The following is a 22,041-nucleotide window of genomic DNA, read 5'->3' as shown; positions in this document are numbered from 1 at the left end:
ATGTTGAAGGCCTGCCATGTCTTACAAAGGAGGATCGCCCATTTAAAGGGAGTTAAAATCGTAGAAATATATACTTATGTGAAGTGATGAAATGCCATTAAATGGTACAGTGATAGTATGGGATTTCTGAAGTACGTTTTCATTTATGAAGTATCGGGTGGTATTTTCCTTATCATGTATTTTATTTTCCTTATCATGTATTTGCAAAGTGATTGGCTAGCATTTTTATCTTTCTAATTTGGTTCTATGAAAGTTGAATATTTTTAAATTAGTATAAAAACTTTTATACATTTTTATAATTTATTTAAAAAAATAGGGTAAGTAGAGATAAAAGGTTAATTGTTTTTATTTTCAATTAAAATAATGATGTAATAAAGATAAATATTTCATAATTTTGATAAATTATATATTAAAATAGAAATTATAAAAGTTAATTGTGTTTATTTGAAGTTGATTGATTATGATTATTTTTTGTTATGAATTTTAAAATAATTATGAATAAATATGAAAATATTTTATATATTTTTATATGCTATATAACAAAGTAAATATATAAATTTGATAAGCTTAGATTTATTTGAATATTATATTAGGGTAAGATTTCACAGAACTTTTTCTCAAGTTTTCATTTAAAAAAGAGATTTTTCAACTCTATAGATTCACTCTCTAGATTGATAACTAAATATAGTCTATTACTTTTAGTGTTTTTAAAATTCAAGTAGAGAAGCATTCCATTGTGTTATTCTGTTTGTTTTTTATCAGGTAGATCTTTTATCAGGTAGATCCATCTTAAATACGGAATTTCAACTTTGATGACTAATAAGCAAGATTACACATCACACTGAGCTCTAAAATAAGCCTCTAAACTCAATTTATTTTTGTTAATTAAAATATATATTATTTATTTTTGTTAATTAAAATATATATTGTTTGAAAATAAAAATATTAAAATTTTAAATTTTAATTTTACATCATCTAAATTATTCGTATATACAAAATCGATTTATTATTTAAAAATATGGATAGACACTACAATATTTTCACTCAATGCTTTTCTATTTGAGTATTTTAAATAAAAAATCTACCCAATTAATCAATGGTTGTGTAATTATTATAAATAATTCATTTCAAAAAAGTATCGTGTATATATGATATATATTTTAATGGTTATAATTATTTAAAAATATATATAATTAAAAATTGAATTAGTTTTTTATGTCATGTAAAAACTTTGCTATAATTATTTAAAAAATATATAATTAAAAATTGAGTTAGTTTTTTGGTCACGTAAAAACTTTATTGCATACCAAGGAAAAAAATAAGCACGACACAATTAATAATAATAATGAAATTTTGTTTTTAATGGAAAAGTATTTTGGTTAAAAGTTTTAATATATTTATTGGACTAATAATTACTGTTGTTAGGTGACTAGGTATGTAATTAATACCATCACATTAACAAAGTACAATTATATTAATGGTCGAAATAAGTTAATGGTTATCATTTCCTACTTTCTACACAATTCTCAATAGAATTAAAAGGCGAAAAATAATATTTGTTGTATTTCAACCTTTTAATTATGCTAGTTTTTATTTTTCCCATCATTAATAAACCTGTTAGCATCTGCACAAATTTCAAATATTATCTTTTTCCCATCATTAATAAACCTGTTATCATATGCACAAATTTCAAATATTATCTGTTTTAGGTTATTGTATTAATAAAACATATTGACATATTTTCAGAATCGCTTTTACATATATAATTTCAAATATTATCTGTTTTAGGTTATTGTATTAATAAAACATATTGACATATTTTCAGAATCGCTTTTACATATATAATTTCAAATATTATCTATCTAAATATTTAGAACCATGTTTTATGGTGTGCTCTTTTACATATATAATTTCAAATATTATCTATCTTAACATTTAGAACCAGGTTTTATGGTTCACAATTGGAGTTGTTTATAATGAGATTTTTTGGAGATTGCGGTGACGGAATTTGGCAGAAAAATTGAGGTTAAATTTTGATTTGTATTATTTAAAATGTTTTTTTAACTGCATATTTGGATTCAGCACCCTGAAAAACCCCTTGGACGCCTTGATTGTGCAGAAATTAGCTATCAAACTTGCGATTCCAATAAATTGCTGCCGGATTTTGACTCGGAAAACCTACCAAAAAAAACTTCCAAAAAATCACATTATAAACAACTGCGTTCACAATTACGTGATAGAATTATAAAAAAACAAAGTATTGAGAAAAACAAAACCATGTAGATATAAATCTATAAGTTCATAACGTGAGAAGAACATAAATTTATAATGAGAGAACTGTCCTTATATGAATTGCAGAAATCGAAGAAATGGTTCCTGAGCAGCTCTGAAGCATACAATTCTGCTGGTGTCATTTTACTAATAATACCCTAGCCTACAGCATACACAACTTTTGAAGTAGAGGATTATTCATACAGGTTACAACGAAACGATGAATTATTTGTTTTCCATCGAATCAATAATACATAACAATACCATCGAAGAAATGACTCTGAAATTTGAACACCGTTTTCAATGTGACGGTACCAATTCAAGACAATCCATTGTATGCCTGGATTTGGAGTGACGTTTCGCCTTCCCCTGCCTCCCCTTCTTCCTCCGTGGCCCTATCCCATCATTGGCCATCGCTTTTCTTTCTTCAGTTCCTTTATGCACTTTACACTCTGTTACAGATGTCGATTTAACCCGATCGTTGAGTGCAGAAATTACTGCATTCAAGGCTTTCAGAGGGTCGTCCAAATGATTTAACAGGATCTCAGAGATTTCTGCAGGAGTCATCTCGGCTCCAGTCTCCCTCATGCTGTCCTTCACAGCAGAAAAAAGTGGATGGTCTTCCATCTGCAAATAGTTGAATGCAAGAGATTTGAATGCAGGAAAATTGCAGAAAGAGAGGAGTATGTGCATGTCCATCCTGCCCGATCTTAAAAGTGCAGGGTCAAGCCTATCCTTATGGTTTGTTGTGAAGATGATAATTCGTTCCTCCCCACAGCACGACCATAACCCATCCGTGAAGTTAAGAAGTCCTGAAAGAGTTACACGGCTCCCGCTTTGCTGTTCATCATGAGGATTTGGAGGGTGCGAAAGCCTGTCCCTTAGGTCAAGCGAGCAGTCGATATCCTCAATAACAATGATGGATCCGCTGCTGATTCGCAGTAGCAGCATACGAAGCTCGGAGTTGTCGGAAACCTTTGTGAGCTCCAGCTCGTACACATCGTACTTCATATAGTTAGATATGGCGGCCACGAGACTAGATTTCCCTGTTCCAGGGGGTCCGTACAGAAGGTACCCTCGCTTCCAAGCACGGCCCACTCTGTTGTGAAACTCCTTTCCTTTCTTGAAGCAGTCGAGATCATTTATAATTTTCTCCTTCGTCATCGGATCGAGGGCCAGAGAACTGAAAGTGGATGGATGCTTGAACGGAACACCGGTCCATCCTTCCCCATATCGGCCGTCTCCATTATTGGTATAGATGGTTATGGCCCTCCTCTGTTTCTTGATTTCAGCTGCAACTTTCGCAATATGCTCAAAATAGGCCGACAGCAAGCGCTCGTTTGACCTCGCTGTTTCCAGGGAAAACCACCGCCTATCGACCCGATTGTCGGTACCAACAATTTGAACGTGGTGAGACCACGACATTGTGGCTCCTTTGAAGCATTGCTGTATGACCTCATCGTGAGCCGGACCAAAGTTCACACTGCGCGATTCCTCTCGGCGAAATACAGTTAGTCTCCGGGCTCCCTTAATGGCGTCGAGGCTGGCTAAGTAGAGCTCCACTTCCTCGTACACCTCGTTTGAATTGACTCCATAATTCCCATTGAACTGTGGAATCTCAAGTTCGTAATTGGTATTGAAACGTTCCTGAAAGAGGAACAACCATCTATTCAGCAACTGGAGCAACCGCGGAGGAAGGAAGTTTTGGAGGACAGTGAAGAGACCAGTCAATCACCAAATTTGGGCAATCACTTTCTCCATCTTCAAACGATAATTTCCTTCGCATTTGATGTAATATTTGGGGTGAGAACCTTTTATATCGATCCGCATACTACTGTAACCTGTTCGACAGAATCAGTGAATAATTCGGTCAACAAGTTTCACGCGATTTAAGGCGGTGGCTTCCTTGAGAAGTATCCTCGCCTGCTTCCCGAGCACGTATTCTTGGTGAACACGTATCCTCGCCTGCTTCCCGAGCACGTGTTCTTGGTGAACACGTATTATTTGAACTTTGAAATCAAGGTTGTCCACATATCGAAAAGCACAATTTTCAAATTCGATCCACATTAACACTAATATGGTCAACACTACACTCAATTCGATCCATGGTAGAGCCTATCCATTGGCTTATTTGCTAGACTATTATCAAGTGTCGTTGTTTTTGCAAATTCGATCCACATTAACATTAATATAGTCAACACTACACAATTCGATGCATGGTGGAACCTATCCATTGGCTTGTTTGCAAGACTAATATGAAGTACTCTCGTTGTTAATATGGTTCAATGTACTCTTTTAGAAGGTGGTCAAATTTTATGGTGAAATTATGGTGCTAAAATTTAGAGGTTAATAGGTAATAGAGTTGTTTTTAATGTTATTTTTTGGATGTATTTATAGTGGGTTTTTCTGGTCAAACTTCTCTAAAATCCGGTACGAATTTATTGAAATCACAAGTTTGATAAGTAATCCTGTGCAATCGAAGTGCCCAGGGTTTGTGTTAATCCATATATACAGTGAAAACACTAGTTTAAATAACATAAATCAAGATTTCACCTCAAATTTTTCCACTAGATTAGGGCACCGGAAAGTCCAAAAAGTCCCCCTAAAGACAACTCCATAGTTAATTGGGAGTGTCCATAGTAATTATAAGTGTCCAAGGTTTTTTTAGAAAGTGACGGTGAAATTATGGTGGTAAAATCTAGAGGTTGATAGTTAATTGGGAGTGTCCATAGTAATTGTGTTAGTGTCCAAGGTTATTATGGGTTAATATCGCTAATTAGAAGTAACTTATTATAATTGTCTTTAAAACTTATATTTCACATGTGTTTCACATCTCACATTTGGTAAGATTGGGCTTTTAGATCCTTTGATGCAGACATTATAACTAACCTATTTCATTGATTTGGGACCGAAAACACTAGTTTTTTTTGTTGTCATAATTTCCTTAAGTGCTTAATGCTTGGGACAACATGACCTAGGGTGACTTCGTAGTCTTAAAAAAGTCTTTCGGATCGATGTGCCAGAGTTAAACAACAATATCCTAAAATAATAATTGTTGGGTTCTTCTTGCTCCCTTCACAATTAAGGACGATTATGACTATGGCCTTGAGCTTCCTCAAATATTGGGTATTGGGAACACCAAAACTCCAAATAAAAAAATTCAAGGCTGAAGTTTGAGACAATTGTTTCAAGATGTTGAGCTCCTTAATGCTTTGTGCTAACCTTTATGTGATTATGGCTATGACCATTGGCTTAAGCGCTTCTCAAATCTTGGAGTTTTGAGGTAATTACAATACTAAATAGCAAAAAAAAACATAGAGATCAAAATCTTAAGATCACACTTTTGAGATGAGGTCTACTACCATGTAACTCGCTAGAGGTATTAAGTTATGTATTACTCGTTTCATAGTTATTAGTCTCAACCAATTATGGTTGTAGTAGATATTAACAGGATAAATTTTTAAGGCAACTAGGCTTGGAAAATAATGTTTTTTTGCATAATTCCGAAACTATATAAGAATAATAATATTAATATGAATTACTAAAATATGAAAAATATTTTTCCCCTCTTTAGAATTTGCTAAGGAAAAACAAGAGGAAAATATAGTAAAGATAATATATTCATCTCCCTCATGTGAAAATTTAGAACAACCAACTTGAGAAAACACAAACACAACAAAATTTTCATACAAAATTATATTATTATTAAGGATCTCGAAAGGTCCATAGTAATGAGGTGCTAACTTAACACATGACCCAATCCTCAAGGAACTCCTCTTGGGCTTGATGCACAAGTACACATGTTCACCAACCTGAAACTCCTTAAATGCCCTATGTTGATTTGCATAACTTTTTTGTCTATCCCGTGTCATCAAAAGGTCCATAATAATGAGGTGCTAACTTAACACATGACCCAATCCTCAAGGAGCTCCTCTTGGGCTTGATGCACAAGTACACATGTTCACCGACCTAAAACTCCTTAAACGCCCTATGTTGATCTGCATAACTTTTCTATCTATCCCGTTTCACCTTTAAATTATTCTTGATAACCTACATTTCATGTTCCATATTTGCCAACATGTCTGGTCTGAACAGTACCATGTTCACTCGATCACTCCAGCTGATGGGATTATTACAACTTTGCCCATAAAGTGCCTCAAACAGACTCATCCTCAGTGACTCTTGATACCCATTGTTGTATGCAAACTAAACTAGTGGAATATACTCCTCCCTCCTCCTCTCCTGGTGCATAACATACATCCTCAACATGTCCTCCAGAATCATTTTGGCACTATCTGTCTATCCATGTGTCTATGGATGATAAGTTGTACTAAAATCCAATTTTGTACCCAAACCTGCAAATAACTCTTTCAAAAATATCGAAGTGAACTTGGCATCTCTGTTAGATACAATCTTCTTAGGAATACCATGCAATCTCACTATCTGCCCGATGAAGACTTCTGCTACCTCACTAGCTCAATTGGTAGACTTCGTTGAAATGAATTGAGCTACCTTAGTCAATCTTTCAACCACAATTATGCTGGAATCATGCTGTCTAGATGTCCTCAGCAAACCTGTAATTAAATAAATCAAAATGAAATCCCATTTCCATTCTAAAATCAGAATTGGTTGCAATAAACCACCTAATTTCGTGCATTCTGCTTTTACTTGTTGACAATCCAAACATCTTGTGATGAATACAGTTACCTATTTCTTCATATTCACAGTTGTTATGGTATTATGATATCCTAGATGACCTGAATATGGCTTGACATGAAATTCCCTCAAGGTAATATTTTTGAGCTCGTTGTTATCAGACACATCAATAATTCAAATCTTGTTCACATGTACGCTATTGGTATAATATGTTCCTAAGCTCCCTATACTTATTAAACTATTGTCCTTCCTATAAGGTCTAATGTTAAAAATCTGTCTGATATGAGCTCATAGTTGCTATGTGATTTACCTACACTCTTCTTCTAAGAGAGTCTGCAACCCTATTCTCCTTACTATTAATGTACGTTATCTCAACGTCAAACTCATTGAGTGTGGACAACCACCTAGCTTGCATAGAATTTACATTAAGTTGGTCAAATAAGTATCTCAACCCACTGTGATCACTCATCAACAAAAACCTTCTACCAAGAAGATAGTTCCTCCAGATCTTGAAAGCATGAATTATCGTTGCCAACTCAAGGTCATGTGTCACATAGTTCTTCTCGTGCTCATTCAATTTACTTGACTCATATCATACCACATGCCTACCCTGCATCAAGATTCCACCAAGTCCTCTGTTGTAATGATATGTACATACCACAAACTCTTTAACTGGATCTTCAATATTTAGAAATGGAGCGTTGGTAAGAAACCGCTTCAACTTCTCAAAACTTGTTGCACATTACTCTTTCCATTCAAATTTCTTTCCTTTCCTCTGCAAGGATGTTATAGGATAGGTAATCCCTAAGAAGTTCCTGATGAACCTCCTATAATAGCTTGCTAGTCCCGTGAATGATCTAACCTTATCCACATTCCTAGGAGTTGCCCATTTCATGATAACTATGGTCCTTTTTGGATCCACTGCTTTATCTTCCATGGAAACAATATGTCCCAAGTAATGTACCTATGTCTGAAAGAAATTACATTTACTAAGCTTGGCATACAACTAATGTTCTCTAAAAAATCTTAATACTACTACTAAGTGTTCGGCATGATCTTCCTCATTCTTAGAATATATAAATATATCATCAATTAATACAATAAAAAAATATTATAGATAAGGATGCAACGCAGTATTCATCAAATAAATTGTAACGCCCTCATCCCACATCTACCCAAGCAACTGGCCAACTAGGGTAAACATGTGCCGAGAGGCCACTATGATATGATTCGACCTCCTAAGTCATGTTAAGGAAGTGGAACCAATGGAAACACACCATACAAGCATTCAACATCAACAATAGAACCCTTACGAACCAAATCAAACATTTTTTCAACCAGCCCCTGGGTTCCACTTAGATTTTGGACCACTTTACCTCTGGACGCTCTAATTCTATGGGCATGCCAGTGCCGAGAGACCTCTAGACACTCTCACAGGCCTACAAGCCAGCATTCAAGGAAATTTTTACACAGTGTTATGCCAACATCCCTGATATTTGAGCCACTTTTTCAGGCCCAGAGCCTAGGTCACTGCCCAGAATTGAATGAAATCTTCAGAACAATAAAATAACAAGGAAATAATAGTATAAATGCAATCACTTGAATAAGACTTTGACTGGTCCCCTACTAGCCATGACAGGCATTTCGTCAAACATATCACAAATATGTAATTTGCAGGTGTAAATAACAAATATGAGCATAGGGGTCTCATACTTAGTTGAGAATTGCTAAGAAGCATTGATGCCTCAACACAATGAACTACCATTTCATCCATTAGGTCATAGATACATTGTTCGTCCATTTACAAGTAAAAACATGATGAGAGTCATAAATAACTACTATCATAAAACATATATATAACCAACATAATAGCAACAGAAATACCAATGAAATCATAGTCATATGATCCTTATATAAACCAGTATAATACTCATAGAAATACAAGGAGAAATAACCTCATATTGATGATGCAAAATCCAAACCTGAGATGGGACTTTTACGTTCCACGTGATCGTAGAATGGCTTAGCCGAATCACTCTTCATCCATCGACCTTTGTGCCATATTCCAAGCATGAATGTGGGATCTCATAGAACACATCAATCCAAAACCATCCAGGGCTTCCACAGGCCATCCACCTCAACCCATCAACAATGATTCCAGCTCATGGTCGGACATTAAAAACCATCATCATATTTGTCTCTATCCAAGCCTTTCTAGGCTTCTAGAGAATTTATTCCAACCAAGGCTTCTAGGACTAGTAACTTAACCCACAACTACTGCCAGGATTCCAGAGAATTTTCAAACCAAGGCTTTCAGGACTAGTAACTCAACCCACCAAGGGCTCCTAAAGTGTTTTCCACAACCAAGGCTTCTAGGACTAGTAACTCAACCCAAGCTGTTATAGGGCTTCCAGAGCATTTATCCAACCAGGGCTTCCAGGAACTAATAACTCAACCCAAGCTAAGAAAACATGGAAACCAACCAAAACAAAAAATGTAAATAAACCCACAATATCCATGGCTATTCAGGAAATGGCAAGGCTAGGAAATCCATTGTCAATCCAGGAAATCCTCTATGCTAGTGATAGGTTATGACCTAAAATCCACATGCATATGTCATGCATGCGAATAGTAGGGAGGAAAACATACATTCAAGTTGGTATGTGCAAGAAAATTCCCCTATAGCTACTAATCACAATGTCCTCTTGCAATTTCCTTTTCTTACTTTTCCTTCTTGCTGCAAAATCCAAGTATGCCACACCCTCCAAGAGTGCTTCAAGAAAACTCTAAGTAATTAAGAGTATGAGAGAGAGAGAATAATGAGAGAGCTCCAACAATGAACTAACAAAATGTTACCAACTAATCACCATAAGCCTTTTTATGAATGAGGCCTCTATTTTCTTCATTTTCCTCCTCACATGCAACTTGTGGCCTTTCACCTCCCTTTTCTACTAATTTCCATTATTTTCATAAATAAATGTGCCAAAGATTCCATTTTTCCTTTCCAAAGCCTTGGCCATTTCCTTTGCCACTTTCCTTATCCATTAATTAATCGCGAGTGATCCCAATCACTAGGATTTTGCCCAACATTCAACTTGGAATAAGTGTCCCATTAACCATGGTTATTATTCTTCCTTTGCTAACTTTTTTAAATGGAATTTTCAGTAGGTCTATTACAGAACCCTCCCCCTTGGGGGAACACTGTCCTCGGTGTTCAACAACACATATAACTACAAAACTCTTGTAAGAAAAATATATTTTTTGATGGGGCTTTATAACTTAGCTCAATGCAATATTTACAATGATCATCCCACTAAGAAGAAAACCAACATGAAAACATAATGATATAACATCATAATGACATGACACCCATATCGCTTATTGGAGCTTTATAACATATCTCATGGTGGTCTTTAAATCCACATACATATATACATGTACCAAACATCACTAAAACATATACCAAAACATATATCAAGACATATACCAAACACCACACAAAAATTGCTTTGCCTCAACTGGCAAACAAGGAAGCATACATGACCTGCATCTGATCTGCCATCTCCCATTTAGCTTCATCGGGCCCAAAGCGCTTCCGTTGCACCTTAACCTGCTCAACTGCTCGGTTCCAGAGCATGAGCACCTTTTTCTGCAATATACACTGAGGCTTCGACTGGAATCATCCATCTGGTTCCACCTGCAATATAGACTAGTCAATCACATGATCAACATCTTTAACATACGTCTTATGTAATGACACGTTGAAAACATAATGTACTTTTACTATCAGAGGAAATGCAAGTCGATAGGCTACTAGCACAATCCTCTCAATAATAATGAACGGTCCCAAAAACTATGATGCCAGCTTGGCACATGATCCAATCCATAAGGAGCTCTTCTTTGCTTTGATGCACAAGTACAATTGTTCCCCAACCTAAGACTCCTTGAACAACACGTTTCGATCTACATAGCTCTTTTTCCTATCCTGTGTTGCCTTTAGATTCTTCTTGATCTCTTGCATTTCCTATTCCATGTCTGCCAACATGTTTTGTCTAACCAACACCCTATTAACTAGACCACTCTAACTGATAGGATATTGAAACTCCAACCATACAATTCCTAAAATGGACTCATCCTCGAAGATTCTTGATACCTGTAATTATAAGCAAACTTTACCAGTGGAAAGTACTCTTCCCACTTTCATTTTTGATGCATTACATACATCTCAACATGTCCTCCAATATCCTGTTGACCCTCTTTGTTTGTCCATCTATCTATGGATGATAACATGAACTGAAGGCCAACTCTGTGCCCAAACCTGCAAATAACTCTTTTGAAAACTTGGAAGTCAACTTTTCATCCCCGTCTGACATAATATTCTTTGGAACACCATGCAACTAACCACATCTCTGATGAAAACCTATGCTACATTGCTGGCTAAGAATGTAGACTTCACTAGAATTAAGTGTGCAACCTTTGTCAACATGTCACCAATAACCATGATGGAATCATGTTATATCACTATCCTCGACAAACCTGTGATGAAGTCCATGGAAATGACTTCCCATTTCCACTATGGAATCAAAATCGGCTATAGCAGTCCACATGGATGTTTACACTCTACCTTCACATGCTAACAATGGAAACACCTAGAAACTCTGCTACATCCCTCTTAAGGTTTAGCCAATAATAAAATATCTTCACTGTGGTTAGTGTCTTCTGATAACCCGTGTGACCCGAGTATTGTTTCACATGAAACTCTCTCAAGATCACCTTCTTAATCTCACTACTATCCGACACATATATCTTGTCTCTCAATCTAACCAATCTTTCTGTTGTAAGGCAATAATCCACATCATGTGAACCTACACATGTACCTATACTTGTACCTATATTGTCACCTGACCTGTACCTATACTACAATCTATAACTATACCTATATTCTATTGTAGCCTGTGTATAATTCCCATATATCTAACATCCTATTGTCCTTCCTGCAAGATCCTATCCTGTGAGTCTGTGCCATAGGAGCTCATAGTTGCGAAGTGATTTACCTGTATCGCCTGCTAAGAGAATCTACCAACCCGTTCTCTTTACCCTTGGTATGTCTGATCTCGAAATCGAACTCATTTATCATGGCCAACCACTGTGGTTTCATACCATTTAGGTTTGGTTGGTCAAATAGATACTGCAAACCACTGTGATCTCTCATCAATGTAAATGTCTCGCCCAGAAGATAGTGTCTCTACATCTTCAATGCATGTATGATATTTGCCAACTCAAGATCATGTGTGGGGTAGTTCTACTCATGTTCATTCAATTTTCATGACTTATAGCATACCACCTATCCATCTTGCATAATGACTCTACCATCTCCTTTCTTGGAAGCATCTGTGGACACAACAAACTCTTTGTCCAGATCTGCAATCTTTAACACTAGTGCATGTGTCATCAACTGCTTAAGTTTCTCAAAATTGACCTCACATTGATCTATCCGTTCAAAATTCTCACATTTCTTCTGCAATGATGTGATAGGATAAGAAATTTGTGATAATTTCCTGATGAGCCTCCTCTAATAGCCTACTAACCCCATGAAATATCTCACCTCATCTACAGTCTTAGGAGCTACCCACTCAATGATGACCCTTATCTTTTCTAGATCTACTGCGATTCCCTCCTCAGAGACAACATTCCCCAAGTAATGCACCTCTTTCTCAAAGAAACTACACTTGTTGAGCTTATCATACAACTAATTCTCTCTCAAAATCCTCAAAACTGCTACTAAATGCTCGACATGCTCTTCCTCATTTTTGGAAGATACCAATATGCCATCAATGAATACAATAAGAACATTATCCAAATACGGACGCAACACACTATTCATCAGGTACATAAATGTAGCTGGAGCACTAGTTAAATCAAATGGAACTACAAAAATATCATAATGCCCATACCTAGCCCGGAAAGTTGTCTTGTAAATGTCCTCCTCTTTGATGCATACTTGATGATATCTAGAACTCATATCAATATTTGAGAAAATTTCTTCTCCTTTGAACTAATCGAACAAGTCGTCAATCATTACTAACATATACATGTTCTTGATGGTCACTTTGTTCAACTTCCTGTAGTCAATGCATAATCTGAGAGTACCATATTTATTCTTCACAAACAATATTGGTGTGCTCCATGGTGATACACTTGGCCTAATGTATCCCTTGTCCAAAATTTCCATCAACTGTGGCTTCAACTCAACCAACTAACGTGTGATAATCCCGTAAGGTGATTTTTATCCTCGAGCTGCCCTGGAACTAACTCAGTAGAAAATTCTACCTACCTGTGAGATGGAAACTTTGAAATGTCCTCAGGAAATACATCCTGAAATTGTTGTAGAGCTGGGTACCTGCTCAAAACATCTGCATCCTCAACTTCCTTACCTTTGTCACTAGATATATGCACTTTAAATAACACACACCATTTCGTGTGACTACGCTTTTTCATCATAGATGTCACCATACTGACTGATGTGGCTTTCATCTTTCCTTGTAAGACTCTTGGTTCCCCATTGTCATCCACACACTCAATGGCTTTGTCATAACAGTCTACCTTGGTTCTCTGAAGATAGAACCAATCCATGCCCAACAACATACTATATGATCCCAATGGTAATACATTCAAATGTGTTGCGGTAGGCATACCATTCAAATAAAATCCACAAGCGCTTACCCGATGGTGAACTCGCTTCTTTGTACCTGTAGCCAATTGCACTAACTAAGATTTTGCATGCATTTCCTTACTCAAACCACACTTACCTGCCAAGTTAGGACTAACATAGCTATAATATGATCCAGGGTCAATCAAAATAGAAATAACTTGATAAAAAATATTACCTTCCATCTCAATGATAGATGCCTGATGATATGCATGTTTGTTATCCAATTCTTCATAGATATGAGTAATTATCTGACTAACATCCATAACATTATGTACATATTGTGCACTATATATCTAAGGCCTACCACCCTGATTCTATGGACAATCTCTCCTATGATTATCTTTGCGACAAGTCCAACACTCTAAAGGGTTCCATCCTGCCTCCTTGTTATGTTCTTCAGATCGATGTCCTTGTCCTCTATCTGATGCATTGAACTTCTTATATGGAACTACATTCTCTTTATTACCTATACCCCGAGGTCTTCCTCACTTTCTTTCCCATTTTCCTTTGTTATTTGCATTACCTTTCTAGTCTAGCTTAGTCTCAGATCTGCGCTTTGATTGTTCATAGAAATTCCTTAACTTTTGAATGGTCTCCTCCAATGTTCTAGGCTCGTCAAACTAAATCATGTCTTTGAAAGCAACCAGTAATCAACTAATGAACCTCTGAATCTTGACCTTCTCCTCCGTGAGGTAAGGCACATACCTTAGTAGCTCTAAGAATCTACTAGTGTACTCCTCACCTGTCATGGTTCCCATCTTTAGCTCATAGAATTCTTTTTCATTGTCATCAAAGTATCTCTCTGATAGACAATTCTTCTTGAATAACTGCTCAAACTCACTCAGGGTGAAGTCTTCCTCATGAATACATCAGACATTCTTCACTTCTTCCCACCAAATATCTACTTTAGCTTTAAGATTGAATGTAGCTACTCTGGCTTTCATTTTCTTTAAATATTCATGCAACCTGAAGAAATTCCTCATGCCAAGAAACCATGCCTCTGCATCCTACCGTTTCCTCATATCTCCATCAAAATTAGGTGGCTTTTCTTTCTTAAATTCATTTGGAAAATATCCCCGATCACTTTTGTGTAATGATGATAACGATGATGATCATAGTGCCTATCTAAATAAGAACTAGAATAATACATGGGTCGATCCCTTCTCCTATCTGGAGTGTCTAAAAATCTGTCATCTCTAACCGTGTCATCTCAATATGACATGTGGCCACAATGCAATATACTACGATATACCCCATTAGTTATGTCCTCTTGCCCATAGTTCATTTGATGTGGTCCCTTTCACTGCAAATCTAACCAACACTGAAGTATCAATGCATTTACCTTTGTTTGTTTCTCCTGTGCCTGCATGATTCTGTCATTATATGCCTTACAACTCCTTATTTCTTCATTTAAGCTTCTCATTGTATTTTCCAACTCGGAAGCGTTCCCAACACCATACTGCTCATTTGATTCATAGGGAGAGTATTTTTAGTCTACCATCTTGCTAGCCATTTGATATTTGTTCCTGCAAGGTATATCATGTCAGCTAAACAAAATCACAATAAATCAACATACCTTAGTATAGCTTAGGGAGGATACCTTATTTGCGATATCAACAAATCAACGTGATACATGTATAACATAATCATGAAAACATATAGAAACATAACACATAAGCATATAATCATGCAACCATTATTCTAGCTAAGGTCCACTGATCAATGCATGACCTTATCAACAACTCATACCATGACCTCAAGCATGACAACAACCACTAGATCATTGTACACTTGACCACATGCAAACATTAACATACATAATAAATGTGTAACCAGCCATATACATGCATAAACACATGTAATCAAGCCTAAAAAAACAATACTTGTAACCAAACCTATAAGAATGATACATGTAACCAAGCATACAAGAATGTAACCAAACATACAACAATATAACCAGGCGCATAAAAATGATACATGTAAGCAACATATAACAACATGTAACCATTCATACACTCACGACGATGCATCCCATAATGACAACATCAACTTCCACATGGCGACATCACTACAACCATGATCAACATTATGAAAATGCAACAAGCACATGTAATGTAAGTGTAAGAGACACACATGAAATCAACATGCATGCATGACCAACACACAACCCATCCAGTCCGAGGGGTGAACCATGCTCTGATACTAATCTGTAACCACCCTCCTCCCACATCTACCCAAGAAATCAGCCAGCCAGGGTAAACATGCAATGAGAGGCCCTATGATATGATTCAACCTCCTAAGTCATGTTAAGGGAGTCGAACCGATGGAAACACACCATACAGATATTCATCATCAGCAATAGGACCATCAAGAACCAATCCAACATTTCACCCAACCATCCGTTGGGTCATATTGAGCTTTTGGACAACTTGACCTCTGGACACTCTCATGCTATGGGCATGCCAGCATCTAGGAACCTCTAGACGCTCTCATAGGCCTGCAAGATAGCATATAGGGAGATTTTTGTACAGTGTTATGCCAACATCCCTGGGACTTGAGCCAATTTTTTCAGGACCAAAGCCCAGGTCACTGCCCATAATTGAATGACATCTTCATAACATTAAACTAACAAGGAAATGACAGTATAAATGCAATCACTTGAATAAGACCTTGACTGAACCCCTACTAGCCATGATACGAATTTCATCAAAGATATCACAAATATGTAATCTACAAGTGTAAATGATATATCTGAGCATAGGGGTCTCATACTTAGCCGAAAATCACTAAGAAACATTGATGCCTCACCACATCAATTGCCATTTTATCCATTGGGTCATAGATACATTGTTCATTTGTTTACAAGTAAAAACATGATGAGAGCCATACATAGCTTGATCTAGGTGGATATTGGTGGTACCCGCCAATTCCACTTGGACCCCCACCATTGTTTCTTTCAGCTTTTCAGTTTCCTTAATTGTTGCATAGTTTACTATTTTTAACAATTTTTCAGGTCCTAAACTTCCCTAGCCGTTTCGAGGCCCTAAACGACGTTTTTTGAGAAAACGGGGAGCAACATGGGTCTATGGACCGATCCCGATGTTGCTCTTCCCAAAGTTGTAGTTCTCGGATAGATCCTTATAACGAGATATTATGTGCACAAAATGGAGATTGTATGCCAGAGTTACGACCCCGGGAAGTTGATGTACCAATTTACCCAAACAGGGCCCACAATTTGGCGTTTCATCTTCTAGGGTTAGATTTTTGGATGTTTAGGGTTTTCCATTGTTTTTCAACAATAAATAGGCCTTAGAGCCTCATTGTAACACAGCTTAGAGGCACATAGCCGCCACATATCTTCTCAGAGATAAGCTACCATTGCCCTAGCTAGTTTTTTTCCATTTTTGTTTGTAAGAATATTTCAGTATTTTACAGTAATGAAATGAACTATTATTTCTGCTGCATCTCTATATGTATGGTTATATCTGTAATTTGTTGCATTCTTGTTTAAATCCGAATCATAGCTACTGTCATAAAACATATATATAAACAACATAATAGTAACAGAAATACCAATGAAATCATAGCCATGTGATCCACATATAAACGAGTATAATACTCATAGAAATACAAGTAGAATTAACATCATATTGATGATGCAAAATCCAAACCCGAGATGGGACTTCCACGTTCCATCCGACCATAGAATGGATGAGCCAAATCTCTCTTCATGCATTCACCCCTGTGCCATATTCCAATCATGAATGTGGGATCTCATAGAACACATCAATCCAAAACCATCGAGGGCTTCCAGAGGCCATGCACCTCCATTCATTAACAGTGATTCCAACTCAGAATGAGACATCAGAAAACCATCAGCAAATGGGTCTTTATCCAAGCCTTCCAAAGCTTCAAGAGTGTTTATTACAACCAAGTCTTTCGGGACTAGTAACTCAACCCACAGCTTTAGTCAGGCTTCCATAGCATTTTTCCAACCAAGACTTCTAGGACTCGTAATTGAACCCAAGTTGTTATAGGAATTCTAGAGTGTTTGTCCAACTAGGGCTTCCAGGAACTAATAAATCAACCCAAGCTAAGGAAACATGATAACCAACAAAATCAAAACAAGGAAATAAACCCACAATCTCCATGGCTATCTAGGAAATGGTAAGGCTAGGAAATCCACTATCAATCTAGGTAATCCTCCATGCCAGTGATAGATCATGACCAAAAAACCACATGCATATGCCATGCATACCAAGACTAGAGAGGAAAACATACATGAATCTCGGTACTTGCAAGAAAATCCCACTGTATCTACTAATCTCGATGTCCTCTTGCACTTTCCTACTCTTCCTTTGCCTTCTTGCTCAAAAATCCAAGTATGCCACACCCTCCAAGAGTGCTTTAAGAAAAATTGAAGTAACCAATAGTATGAGAGAGAGAGAGAGAATAATGAGATATCTCCAACATTGAACTGACAAAAGGTTACCAACTGATCCTCATAATCCTTTTTTATGAATGAGGCCTCTATTTTCTTCATTTTCCTCCTCACATGCAACCTGCGAGATTTCACCTCCCTTTCCTCCTAATTTCCATTATTTTCATGAATAAATGTGTAGAAATGCCATTTTTCCTTTCCAAAGCCTTAGTCATTTCCTTTTCCAGTTTCCTTAGCCATTAATTAATCACAAGTGATCCCCATCACTAGGATTTTTCCCAACATTCATCTTGGAATAAGTGGCCCATCAACCGTGGCTAATATTTTTCCTTTATTAACATTTTTACATGGAATTTTCTCCACAACTATTAGAAAAATGAAAGTGGATGGAGCATTAGTTAGGCCAAAAGGAACTACAACAAACTCATAATTCCCATACATGGTCTGGAAATCAGTTTTGCAGATGTCCTCTTCTTTGATGTTTACCTGATAGTATCCTAATATCAAATCAATTTTTGAGAACATTGTTTCTCCCTTCAACTGATCAAAAAAGTCTTCAATCCTTGGAAATAGATACCTATTCTTTATCATCACCTTATCCAACTTCTTGTAATCAATGCACAACCTGAGAGTACTATTCTTCTTCTTCATAAAAAAAATTGGTCCACCCTCACGTGATACACTTGGCCTAATCTATCCCTTTTCAAGAATTTCCTTCAACTATAACTTAAATTCCACTAAATCTACAGTGCTCATAATTTAAGGTGCCTTCTATGCTAGTGCTACTCCTGGTGCCAACTAAATAGAAGATTCCACTTCCCTATGAGGTGGCAACTATAAAATATCTGCTAGAAACACATCCTAAAACTTATGCAAAGCCAGATACCTCTTTAAGACTTATGCATCCTCAACATGCTTACCTTTATTGATGGAAACATTCATTGCTCACAATACATGCCCTCTCCTAAAACTACACTTTCCTGCATAGTTGTAACCATTCTCACTAATGTAGGCTTCTTCTTACCATGAATGGTTCTCTTCTCTCCATTATCACCCAAACATTCAATAGCATTTTCATAACAATCCTCTTTAGTCTTGTGAAGGTACATCCAATCCATACCCATAATCATATTATACGAAAGCAATGGAAGCACATTTATATGCATTGATTTAGGCATACCATTCAACTTAAATGAAAAATCTCTTACCCAATGATTAACTCTTTTCTTAGTACTTGTAGCCAACTATAGCAACCAAGACTTTGTGTGCAATTCTTTGCTCAAACTACACATATCCACCAAGCCATGATTAACATAACTATAACTAGATCCAAGGTTAATCAAAATCGAAACAACTTGATCACAGAGCTTACATTCCATCTCAATAATAGATGTCTGGTGAGCCACCTTCTTGTTATCAAATGCTGCATAGATCCAATGAATGATATTTCCAACATTCCCAACTATCTGCGCCTCCTAATAATTGTAGATTTGAGGCCTACCATTGTGATATGATGGAAAATCCTTCTTGAGATAATCCTTGCCACATATCCAACATTGCAACTGTCTCCTACCATCACCTCTATTCTGCTGCTCTCCAGGTTGAGGTCCATGTCCCTTCTCTATTGCGTTAAACTTCTTGTAAGGAGAAACATTCTCTTTCTCACCTACATCCTGAGGTCTTGCTCGCTTCGGTGGCCATTTCCTGTCTTGTCATTCCATTTCCAACCTTTATTATATTCAATCTTACACTTTGATTGCTCATAATAGTGCTTCAACTTTCCAATGACTTGTTCCAGTGACTGAATCTCATCATACTCAATTCGATCCTTAAATTTTAATCGAAGTCCACTAATAAATATCTAAACTTTTTCCTTATCATCCTTAAGGTAAGGAACATACCTCAAAAACTCTAGGAACTTAGTCATGAATTCCTCATCTGTCATCGATCTCACCTTTAGATCATAGAAGTCCTTGGCCTTACTGTCATAGTACCTTTCTTACAAGTACTTGTTCCTAAAGAGTCTCTTGAATTCATGCCAACTCAACTCATCTGTCCTGATGTCTTTGACATGCTTCACATCTTCCCACCAGATGGCTACTTTCCCTTTTGGACTGAAAATATCTATCCTAGCCTTCATGTTCTCTATATAGTCATGAAGCTGAAAGAATTTCTTCATCCCAAGTAACCATGCCTCTACATCTTCTGGGGCCTTCAGATCTCCATAAAATATACGTGGCTTGGCTTTCTTAATAACATATGCAAAATCCAACCAAATCAGGGACTTCCACATACCATCAGATCATATATTAAGTTGAACCAAATATTTCTTATAGCCAATCATCCCCATGTCGTATTCCAAGCATGAATGTGGGACTCATGAAATAAAAAACTAGAGCTTCCCTTAGATTAAACCACGTCCTCCCCTAGGATTTACCGCAATCCTGCCAAAACTAGTCAAGGTATCACTAGGCCCAAAATAAGATGAACAAAAATAACTAGGGCTCCCAGGAGATTAAATGACCTCCGCCTTCAGGCTTTACCAGAATCCAACCAAATTTGTTCAGGGGATTAATAGGCCCAAAACAATCTTGGATGCCTCAACATTTCTTCACCAATACCTTGAAGAATTTTTCCATCTCCACCCTCACGCTTTACTACAATCCCGTCAAAATCGTTCAAGGGATTCCTAAGACCTTGGGAACTTTTGCTGACACCACCTCACTCGGCTCCAAAACCATATAGAAATCCAATTCTCAACTAAGTAAAATAACCCCATCACAGCATGGTTATCTGGAAATGGAAAGGAAAGGTTGAAACCACTGTCACACTTGACAAAACTTATGTTATTGACAGCAAGAAAACTAAAATACACCCATGCATGTACCATGCATTTATAAACCAGCTAGGAAATCACACATGCAACGTGTTACATGCAAGTATTTCGGCTGAAGCTGCTTGATCCAACATTTCCTTGCTTGTCCCTTTCTTTCCTTTTACTTATTTTCCTTCCTTTTCTCTCCTTTCTCCAATGCAAGAGTGCTCCAAGAATTCTCTAAATGTGCAAGAATATGAGAGAATAGAGAGAGCTCCAAGAATGAAATGACAAAAAGGCTGTCAACTAATCTTTATAAATTTTTTTTTATCATTGAGGCCATTATTTTTTTCCTTTTCCTTCTTTTTTTCTTCAATTTTCCTATCATGCAAACTTATGACCTTTCATCTCCCTTTTCTCCTATTTTCCCTTATTTTCATAAATAAAATTCCAATTAATGCCTTTTTTCCTTTCCTAATTCCTTTGCTAATTTCCCTTAGCCATAAAAAATTGAAATGAACACCCACTAGGATTTTTTTCCCAACATTTAGCTTGAAATACATGTCCCACGACCTTGGTCTTATTTTTCCTTTATTATTTTTATTACATGAACTTTTAACCCAGGGTTGTTACAATATGAATTTGTGACTTCGTATATTTTTAATCATATATATATATATATATATATATATATATATATATATATATATTATATTGAGTTTTTAATATTAGGGTTTATAATATTGGATTATATTGGGTATATAATATTTTTATGAACCAAAATGTTAATTGAAATATTAATAAATTAATTAAAATATTAATATACAAATATTTTATTTAGAGAATTAATTTATTAATAATCAATTTATTAATACAATACTTAATACATCATTAATATTTTAATATTTGATATTTAATAAATTCTTAATATTCTCCCTAATGGGGTTGGCGAAGAGTTGTCATCCATTGTCAATTGATTCCTGAATCATGGCATATGGAAATGGTGGTGGAGGGTAGACCAAATGCCTTCCCATAATGCTACGGTTAATGTTTTTTCCCTTGTTCATGTGAACTATCATTCCTCTCCTGCGTGAGAATGATTACGGGGATTCATGGAACTTGTATTCAGGTGGATATTTAGTGTAA

At 36.4% G+C, this 22,041-nt stretch overlaps 1 pseudogene; it reads right to left on the bottom strand.

Moving 5' to 3' along the window:
- Positions 1-2,345: 2,345 nt before the first annotated feature.
- LOC149194572 (AAA-ATPase At4g30250 pseudogene) lies at positions 2,346-4,038 on the bottom strand (annotated as a pseudogene).
- Between the last annotated feature and the right edge of the window lie 18,003 nt (positions 4,039-22,041).

Source organism: Pinus tabuliformis, chromosome 2_2 (genome assembly GCF_031772625.1).
Source record: "Pinus tabuliformis cultivar Carrire ecotype Pingquan chromosome 2_2, CPIR1, whole genome shotgun sequence".
Taxonomy (NCBI): domain Eukaryota; kingdom Viridiplantae; phylum Streptophyta; class Pinopsida; order Pinales; family Pinaceae; genus Pinus; species Pinus tabuliformis.
Note: the sequence above shows the minus strand (reverse complement) of the source record. Positions and strands in the feature narration are given on the sequence as shown.